This window comes from Aethalodelphis obliquidens, unplaced genomic scaffold, assembly GCF_003676395.1.
Source record: "Aethalodelphis obliquidens isolate GAN/ISIS:26980383/991018 unplaced genomic scaffold, ASM367639v1 scaffold88, whole genome shotgun sequence".
Lineage (NCBI taxonomy): Eukaryota > Metazoa > Chordata > Mammalia > Artiodactyla > Delphinidae > Aethalodelphis > Aethalodelphis obliquidens.
In genome coordinates, this window is record NW_020838032.1 from 5499225 (window position 1) to 5505995 (window position 6771).

The following is a 6771-nucleotide window of genomic DNA, read 5'->3' on the forward strand; positions in this document are numbered from 1 at the left end:
CACACACACACACACACACACACACACACACACACACACACACACACGTAAACTGCCACCGGCTAGAAATGGGGCTACCCTAGAAGGATGCTTAGATTTCAGAATCCTGGAGGTAAGGGTCTAGAACTGTGCTTTTCGGTATGGTAGCCGCTAGTCATGTGTGGCCATTAGCACTTGAAATGAGGAGAGCCTGAATTGAGATCTGAGCTGTGCTTTAAAGTGTAAAATACACGTGAGACTTTGAAGACTTAGCATGAAATAAAGAATGCAAAATATCTTGTTACTTTCTATATGATCGAATTTTGAAATGAAAATATGTTGGATTGTACTAGATTCTTATTGCTAGTGTAATAAATCACTACCAAATTTCGTGGTTTAACACCGATTTTTTAGATTACAGTCATGGAGGTCAGAAATCCAAAATGGGTCTCACTGAACTAAAATGCAGGTGTATTCCTGGGCTTCCCTGGTGGCGCAGTGGTTGAGAGTCTGTCTGCCATTGCAGGGGACGCGGGTTCGTGCCCCAGTCCGGGAGGATCCTACATGCCGTGGAGCGGCCTGGCCCGTGAGCCATGGCCGCTGAGCCTGCGTGTCCGGAGCCTGTGCTCTGCAACGGGAGAGGCCACAACAGTGAGAGGCCCGCGTACCGCAAAAATAAATAAATAAATAAAATAAAATGCAGGTGTGTTCCTCTGTAGGCTGTAGGAGAGAATCTGTTTTCTTACTTTTTCCAGTTTCTGGAGGCTACCCACAGTCCTTGACTCATGGCCCCCTTCCTCCATCTTCAAAGCTTGCACTATTCCATCTGTCTAACCGTTCTTCTCTGACCGCAGCCAGAAAAGAATTTCAGCTTTTAACAATCCATGTGATTAGAACAGGCCCAGATAATCCAGAATAATCCAGATTTATCTCCCCATCTCAAGGCCCTTAACTTAATCACATCTGCTAAATCCCTTGTGTCCTATAGGGTAACATACCACAGGTGGCAAAATTAGAATGTGGACATCTTTGGAGGCCATTACTCTGCCTACCACATGGATATGTTGGATGAAATACAATATATTATTAAGATTAATTTCACCAGTTTCTTTTTTACTTTTTTAATGGGTCTACTAGAAAAAATTGTAATTGCATATGTGGCTGTCACATTACATTTCTATCAGACATTGCTAGTCTAGGGCTTTTTAATCACCAAGATTCACTACATGGACCACTTTAGGGTGCCCAGACCCTCTCTAGGGCACAGGGGTACAGCCCTGAGGTGACCTCCACTCCTAGAACACAGCCACGTGGCATATACCCTATGCTCAGGGTGACCATATGCCCCTGTTTGCCAGGGGCAGTCCTGGTTTACACTGAGGTCCCAGCAGAATTAGTATCAGTGTTCCCACTCACTCTCAAAATGCCCTGGTTTGGGTGATGCATTAAATGTTTGTCCTGCTCATGTGTACTGTGTGAATATGAAGCTGCTCACCCATCATCAACCAGCGCCTCCAATCAATTTGCTCATGAAGGTAATGGGTTTGCACTGGTCTTCACGTCCCGCCCCGCTGGACTTTCCCAGTCTTCTTCATGGGCAATGGCTCCCACAGCAAGTACAGCTGACACATCAAACTAGTTGGTTGTAAGCTAATCAACTTTTGAGTTTTTTAATTATACTTTGTTGTCATTTTATAATTATAAAAATAGCACTATAATTATAAAAATAAATCATTATAATAATCCACAATGTAGAAAACGTTATGTGTCCTGTAATTCTCCACACACATCCCCATAAATAACCAGTGTCAACAGTTTGCTGAATATTCCTTCAGGTATTCTCTTCTCTGTGCAACAAGTTTGGTTGAAGAGTCTCAGTTCAGTGAAACAAGTGTGAAGCTGGTTTCACTGTTCTTTGACGGGCATCAGGAAGACTAAGTCTAGCTCAATCTGTTAAACTCAATCATCCAGTAATGATTAAATCCAGTTTGAACTTAATCTCTTTCTCTAGTTAACACTCAGTGAAACTCAGGAAGTATAATTATTAGTGCTCAGTTCAAAGTCTCAGCCCAGAGGTTTGTTTGAAGATGCTTGAAGTAAAGAAGGGAATGCTAGACCCACCTTCTCACACCCTCTATTCTCTGTTCCAGCACAGCTTTTATTGATGTGTGTGTGTGTGTGTGTGTGTGTGTGTGTGTGTGTGTGTGCATTTGAAGGGTACAGTCCCCTTTCCGCTGGCCATTGCCAGCTCCCTGTGCAGAGGTGCACATGGAAAGGTGGTGCTGTCTATTGGATGATTGGTCCCACAGTGAAGACTTCTACCCAGCATGTCCTTATTTAGGCAATAAGGGCTACCAGGCACTCATAGCCAGAACATGGTAGCATTGCTTTTCCTCTCCTTTCTGTACAACCCCAAGTGGTAGGTGCTGTACCCCTTGAAGTGTGTACATCTTCCACTTGACCAGGTGTGTGTCCTTCACCCAACATCCTCAGTCCCTAGCTTCCATAGTGGAATCTCCTACCTGCTCTGCTGTGCTCCCATGGGTACTGGGTGGGTGAGCTGAGGGTCTACCCAGCACCTCCAACTGCACAATTCTTTAAGGGCTTTCCTTCTTGAGAAAACTCCACAAATTCCAGGAGCAATCTGGGCCTGCTGGCCAGGTCCCAGGGTTACCCTCAAACCTCAGAAGCAATTTTTGCATGCCCTCTCAGAGGAGTTCAGGTCTTTTGAACATTAGCTGCCCATACTCTTTGCTTGGCCTTGCAATAAACACTGTACTTTCCTTCACCACAACCCCGTGTCAGTAGATTGACTTTACTGCACAAGGCGAGCTGACCCAAGTTTGATTCAATAACAGGAATATTACTATCCCAAGAATCCTGCTGCCCCCTGTCTGCCTCCCTCTCCAGCCAGCCATCTTTGTAAATGGAAGGGGTGGTAATATTAAGTTCCTCTGGAACCCACTTCAAAAAGCCTGTGTAGTTGCTAGATGCTGAGCAGCGCTCATTGACAGCTGGGGCTGACTCCTCAGGTATCAGGTAAATCTAGAAGGAACAGAAAAGTTTCTCCACAGGTATTTACACCCTCCTACACATCCTAACAGATTTTGCTTCTAAGGTGTCCCTCTGGAGAAATTCTCCCAAGTCCTAGCATTGAAATGAATTCTACACAATTACTTAAACTGTTAAGTAAAACACACGTATGATTTTCAATATTTATGTAATTGCAACTTAAAGGCAAAACAAAAGAATAGTGACAGAAGAAATGAAACTAGGCAAATCTTGCACAGATTATCCCCATCATAAACAAGCAAGTCATAAATAGTCTGAGGGAGAAGTGATGCCCCAGGCCACTCAATGGCTGCCTTTGCAGCACTCAGCTGCTGGTAAGACCAAAACGTAAAATAAAACTCATCAGAAATGTTATAAGATGGAGTCACGAAAATGGACCAGAAAGAAAAAAAAAAAGATGAACTATAAGAGGGGAAAGATAAGGGTTCCAGAGAATCAGCCCAGGAAGTCCAAAATCCAATGAAGAGAAGTTCTAAAAGAGAATGAAAAAAGTGGAGAAGCAGAAATTATGAATAATCATGACAATAATAGTAATACATTTCAGCTTGAAAATTCTCTGCATACTGAATGAATAAAGAATCATGAAAATTGACTTTCCAAATGAACTTTAAGAGAAAAACAATGACTTGTACAAAGAATTGGCCAGCAAATTAACATAGCTTGAAGATGGAAGAAGGCACGATACCTTCAAGATTCTAAATGAAAGTTATTCTCAACGTATAACTCTATCCAGTCAAATGATCCATCAAAGAAAATGGATTAAATACTATTTTTAGACAGGTTCTCAAAAATTTACTTCATATGCACCCTTTTTAAGGAAGTTAATGGAGGAGGTGTCCTAACAAAATAATAACTGATACATACCAGGTACTATTGGAGGTGCTTTACATATATTAATTGGTTTACTCCTCACCACACTCTTATGAGGTGGGTGCTATTATTATCTGCATTTTTTTCAAGGAGGAAATTAGGCTCAGAGAATTTAGGTGATTTGTTCAAAATTTCACAGCTCATAAGTACTAGAGAAAGTAGGAACTGAAATAAGAAAGAAGACAAGGGATCCGGGAAAAAGAAATTCAACCAGGAAAATGGCATAGAAAAACTCAGGATGATGCAAAGTGTAGCCCCTAGATGCTCACGGGTCAGCAGATGTTGAGCATCGTCGTCCAATTTGGAGCTGAAGGACGGAGGACTTTGGAAGCAACATCTGCAACGGGGAGGAATCAATTAATGAATTATCTGATATTTTTGACTATCCGGAAAATGAAATTGATCAGTGGGGGACAGATCTGGTGGGACATAATTATAGCACACTATTTGGCTCTATAGCTAAGACATAATAATGTAAACACTGCTTATCGATTTTGTAAAACTATGTTTTGATACAAAATAAAATAGGAAGAAGGGATAAACTGTGTGTGATGAGGAGCAGGGGAGTGAGACTGTGTAAGAAATTTAAATCCTCATCAGCCAAACAAAGAGACAATGTCTAAAATCAATAAATCCAGAAATGGCAGCACAAGCATATTCTTTAAATGGCAGCAAATACCGAAATAAATGGTTAAAAACATTTTTAAGTATTTGCCTTTGGGGAGTAGGACACAGGGTAAAAAGGGATGGAAAATTTTAGTACTACCTAATCTTTTAATTAGTCTTTTAAAATATACATTAGTTACCAAATTCTATTATTTTTTCAATTATATAAAAAAGAATAAGGTGACGAACAAGAAGTATGAAAAAAGACTATTGACTCAAATATATGGGTCTGACCTGTTCCAGATTTCCAGTATTCAGATATATGAATGATTTTTTTGCATATATGGTATAATATGGAATATTAAATATGTGAAGACATTTAGGAAGTTTAAAATATATAGTCATTAAAACCCTTTTATTTAATACAAATATATCATGCAAATCAATTGTTCAACCATAACCATGTAGCCTATGGCTTTGATGTTTCTTATGTTTAAAATTAGAGGTGAAGTTATCATTTGGATGTTATCAGAAGCACGTTAGGTTTACATTTTTTCCTTTAGACCTTTTTGCATTTTTCTAAATTTTCTTCAATTAAAATACACTGCTTTTCCACAGGAAAAAAGTTTAAAGGAGAGATTTTTTAAAAGACGGTGTATTTGAATTTTAAAACTAGATTCATAGGCTACTTTGATAAATCCAAAAATTTAATTAGAAAGAAAAGAATTTAAAAGAGGAAAACATTTTTCTTTTTAAAGAAAGAGAATGGAAAGGAAAAATGTCCCTGTATCATACAAGAACATTTGTTTTTTCTAAATGACTCAAACCTAACATAACACATTCCAAAAGAATTTATTTCACATGTTTTGTTGTATGAGACTTTCAACAATGTTACTCAAAATCCCAGGCCATGGGCTGAGGATTGGAAACCCTCCATTACCTAGAGACTGCTCAGTGTGATGGTAAATGTTGTAACATAAAATGGAAAGAAACACTGGGCTGCCTCCCTCCCTGATGTAGAATCCCAAGCAGGATGGAAAGAGAAGAGAGTGAAATGACGACAAAACTCCCTTCCCTCCGAAACTGCTGCCCGTGTATAGATGATAAATCTGAGAAAAGCTGCCAAGAGGCCTCACAAATGCACGGCTCTCCTTTGCTAAGCCTGAGCCATGGCTGTTACACAGAGGACTGCTGGGAGTTTCATGTCAAAAGGTGACGTGATGGAACCCTTTTCCCTCACTCATAATTTATTTAAATGCCAAGAATCTTAATGCAGACTGTCAACAGCTCCATGTAACGTTTAACACGTGTGACCTCACTTGAGTCCCTATCTCTCTTTAAGTACTTTAAAAACACATTATCACCTCATCTCAGTTTACAGCAGGATCTTAAAGAAATGCCATTTCTTGAAATGAAATGTTACATAAATCACAGCTGCAAAGGTCTGTGACAAAGCCAGCCTGATTGCCCAACACCCCACAGCACACACGAAGTCAGGAAATCTGCTCTGAAAACCAAGAGAAGACATGTCTGTCTGCTACAGAATTCCCAGCATCAAGGAATGCCCTCCAAGTGTTTCAAAAAATTCCTGTTCAAAAATAAAATGCAGATTTCTGGGGCATCCTGGTATGTTCTCTAAATCACCACACAACCACCTGGTCCAAGTGTGGGAGAAACTTTGAGAATGGCCCTGGTATCTGGGGTGTCTTCAGGGCCTTGAGACTGCCTGGAATGGAGGGACGTGGCTTAACTGTCCCTAGAATGTCTGGTCCAATACCCAAGAGCACTGATGCCAGAGCCCCCTGGATAAAGGTCTGAAAGATGGCGGAACTGAGCCTGAAGGAGATCCTCTGGTACCTTTAGGCAAAGCTTTTCCCAGGGGGTCTTCAGTGATGACCTGAAGGCTCCCAAGAAGAGCATAGGCTCTGAGGAACCCCCAAAAGGCACTGAAAGTGCCAGAATAGAGCAGCATCAGCTCCCATGGCATAAAGCCACACGGGATGTTTTATGGCATAAATTATAATTACGCACCCCTAAATAACCTGGTGCTTCCTGGAGGCCGTGCCCAGCTCCCTAACCTGTTTTCCACAGCCTCCGCATTCCCACAGGCATGAACCAGAACCTCTCCCTGAGTCCTGGACGAAACTCAAGTGTCTGCCCAAGGGCTTAACTCCCCCCCACACCCGCCCCCGCACTCTACCTCCATCCCTCTTGCCCATGATACCCCCCAGGGGTGTCCGATGC

The 6771-nt window shown here is 41.4% G+C and overlaps 1 long non-coding RNA gene across 1 annotated transcript in view; it reads right to left on the reverse strand.

Moving 5' to 3' along the window:
* The window catches only part of LOC113613466 (uncharacterized), a 73579-nt gene extending 69318 nt beyond the window's left edge, over positions 1–4261 (reverse strand). Inside the window, exon 1 of the long non-coding RNA XR_003430269.1 lies at positions 4191–4261. This is a non-coding gene — a long non-coding RNA (uncharacterized LOC113613466). The remainder of the gene's footprint in view (positions 1–4190) is intronic.
* Between the last annotated feature and the right edge of the window lie 2510 nt (positions 4262–6771).